Genomic DNA, 3,699 nt, shown 5'->3' on the forward strand with positions numbered 1-3,699 from the left:
TTTTGAAGATTTTGTTCTTTATTGGGTTTGATATATTATTCTCTGAAACCGTTGGATTTTGCTTTCTAAAAAAATTTAGATTGTATGTTTCTTTAAGATTTTATCAAATTCTTGGTTATTCTATTTTCAAGCGCTTGGTTTATTTTATTTTTTGGTTTTAATTTCACATTAAACTGCAAAGCGTCCCCTTTTCAGCAATTCCTGGTATGTGTTCAAAGCGTCCCCTTTTCAATTTTACTTAAAGCGTCTACAAATCATCATTGTGGTGTTGTTTGTAGAGCTAAATGCATTACAATTAAGGTAGTAAGAGTAAATTCTACAGATTTGAATGCTTTTCAAAAGCAACATTTTTTTCACTTCAAAATTCAACTCGTTTAGATCCATGCACTTAGTCCGGTTCAAAAGCAGCCTTGAATGTTTCTTGAATTGAGGTGATTGAAATATGTCTGTCAAGACTTCAAGCTCTTTCCTAATGTTTTCCTGTTGGAAGTGCTCTATCTTTGTGTAAATCTGCACACTCACAAATCGACTCTCATTTCCTTTGTTTCTATTTATTTATTTTTTTAGAAACCTGGACAAGTTGCTCCAAATCATTGCATTTGTACTTTGCCTTAAAAGCTGTATATTAGCTATGGATGTAGTCCTGCAAGTTGAGATACTGTAGATTTTTTTTTTCTGTTAACTTATAAATTCATTCTAGAACACAAACCTCTAAGGTTGCATCTCAAGTCTAAGGTGTTGCATCTGGTGACTGATAAATCTGGTGATAGAGTTCTAAGGCTGCATCTCAAGTCTACTTAAGGACTTGTACTAGTATCACTTTGGAAGAGCTTGGTAAGAGGACCAAAACTCATCAATTAGTTTTGATGTGAAAAAAGATCTTCCTCCGTAAAAATTCATGAACTAGGAATGTTATTAGAACAGCATGGACAGCTTCTTATGGTATGTTTTGAGAGTCCATGATTCTCCAGAATATACTTGTTAGCCTTACTTGTGCTGAATTTCACATGTTTCACTATTTTTTAAGGGCAAAGGTGCTTTGGCCAAAATGTTTTGCTTGCAAATGTGTTGACCGCATTTACTTCTCTGCCTAGTATGTTCCTTTTGTTAAGTTTACAAGGGAGAGGTCAAACCTCTTAAACAAAAACAAAACATAGGGTCGCAGCCCCTAAAATATTTGCACCACGCAATTCACTAAGTTCCTGTGGCGGTTCTGCTATAATCTGCATCCCAGATTCTTTGTTGACACTACTTTTAGCTAGCTAGTCTGCACACTTACTTCTTTCTCCAAACATGTTGTAGCCAGGATTCCCGATCCGTGCTTAAAACATTCCTGATCTGACATATTAGATTGTATAGTGGTGAGTCCTATCCTGCTCCTTGTATTAGTTCGAAAGCTGCCTTGCAATTCGTGTCCCGAATCACTCTTCTTTCTCCAGAGTTCCAAGCCATTTTTATCCTTTTGAGTACTCCCCACAGCTCTGGTAAGTGCTATCATATTATCTATTAGCCCAATATTCACTATAAAACCTGCTTTCCATCTCCCCCAGCTATCTATATGTCCCTTTTCAAATTAATATGGCTTTGCCTCTTCTACTTGGAATAATGCTAAATTGAGAAGTGTACATCTTGCCACAGTTAATTGCTAATTATTGATAGTTTCATGTCTTACATGGTAGTTTGTTCTCCATATAGCATTATTTTATACTGTATAATCACAAACTTTTTGCTGGATGTAGGTTGGATTTTCTATTAATAGAGTAATAATACTAACTTTTATGTGGGTTTTGAAGGCATTCCTTGAGGTAATACCTTTTCTTTTCACATGAATGGTTCCCATTTTTGGTGCCATTCTTGAAGTAAATTTCACTGTGAATGTTTTGCAATGTCCCGCCACTTGCCTAACTCACTAGTTTGATTGGAATACAATATTAAGGGGTGCTGGTTTTCTATGGAATTAATACACCATGATAAACAGCAAAAGTAATTTCAGAGATCTAGAACAAGAAAGTTGTTATTTGCTTTTAAATGGCAAAGAAACATTCTAGTTATGTTGGTACACATTGCTCCTACTTGACACCTTATATCATGATCGACATTACTTTGGTTATCATACTTGACACCTTGTATCCTCTGTGGTGCATTAGTTTGGATTGTTTTGGTTTAGTTTAGTTTAGTTTATTTGAATGTTTTAGCTAAGCAAGTGAACTGAAGTTGCTTTTCCTTTAGTGTTGTGCTTATCGTCTTATCAACTGGTTATATTGTTCATAGCAGTACTTATATCAGTACTTGTTATAGTAGTGCTTGTTGCCTTATCAACTTGTTATATTATTCCTTTGAGGCTGAAGTTTAATAGCAGTACTTATTTCTTGAGCTAATTTGGTGCATTAGTTTAGGGCTGATTTTGATTTTCTTTGGGGCTGATTTTGAATGTCCAGCTTTAATTATTGAGGTTCGTATTGGATTGCAAATTTTAGCTAAGCAACCGAACTACAAGAGATATAGTGAAATTGGGAAATGGCAAGGTTTAGTGAAATTTTGTCATATGTTAAAAATTCCCCCTTGTGTTGAAATTTGGTATTTTTTTTTCACGACAAAACAGCCTAGCAAATTGTCACACTTAAAAGACAGTATCTTTGATTGGAACAAAACAATGACTAAATTCGTTTATATTATTCCAATCTTGTTTGCCACATCCAAAGCATCGTAGTCTGGAGTCAACCGAACATATGCTTTCTTTGTTCCATCAGGCCTGATCAAAGTGTTCACTTTCTTGGTCTGTATGTCGTACATCTTCTTCACTGCATCTTTGATTTTCTTCTTATCAGCACGGATGTCAACTATGAATACCATGGTATTGTTATCTTCAATCTTTTTCATGGCAGATTCAGTAGTCAAAGGATATTTGAGAATCTGATAATGGTCCAACTTATTCCTAGGAGGAGCACTGATGCGTGGGTACTTCGGGTTCCGTCCTTTTTCAATGTCTTAGGACGATGGAAGGTAACATTGGTCCGGATCTTCTTGGCTTTCTTCTTGACAGTTGTCCCAGATTTGACAAATTTGGCAACCTTGGCTGCCTGAGCCTTTGTATCAAGCTTTTTTGTGGTGTCAGCTTTAGGAACCATTGCTGGAAACTGCCTTACAAATCTTTTATCTGAGGGGAGGAGCCGAGTGTTGAGGGGAGGAGCTGAGTGTTGCTGAAGCAGCTCTGTGTTGAAATTTGGGACTTGGATTTGTTTTGTAAAGCTACCTCGAGTTATATGTGAAATTTAGGCCAAATACCACTTATCAAACTATCTATAGGGTGTTGTTGAACTTCATTATGTTATTTGAATGCTTATATGATATTTTGACATTTCGTAATGCAATGGATGCATTCATTTGCTAATTATAAATCATTGTCATTTTTTTCCATTTATAGATATAATTGTTGTAGGAAAATTTTCAATTTTTATGGTGATAAAGAGTTATCATTGAATCAGAATTTTCCATTAATAACAATCTGTGGTCATAGAATTAAAAAGTGTTTAGTGACAACAAAAGTCGTCAGTAATTAGTCTATACCAATGACAATTACATATCACTTTTAGTGACGACATTTATTTGTACATCTTTGACAAGATACTATGTCATCACTAAAATTACAATAATTATTGACGACATTAGTTGTCACAAAACAGTTCTATTCACTGACGA

The 3,699-nt window shown here is 35.1% G+C and overlaps 1 pseudogene; it reads right to left on the bottom strand.

The window, feature by feature from the left end:
• Positions 1-2,634: 2,634 nt before the first annotated feature.
• Positions 2,635-3,322, bottom strand: LOC113729603 (large ribosomal subunit protein uL23-like; annotated as a pseudogene).
• Positions 3,323-3,699: the final 377 nt, after the last annotated feature.

The sequence above is a fragment of the Coffea arabica genome, chromosome 2e (genome assembly GCF_036785885.1).
Source record: "Coffea arabica cultivar ET-39 chromosome 2e, Coffea Arabica ET-39 HiFi, whole genome shotgun sequence".
Classification (NCBI taxonomy): domain Eukaryota; kingdom Viridiplantae; phylum Streptophyta; class Magnoliopsida; order Gentianales; family Rubiaceae; genus Coffea; species Coffea arabica.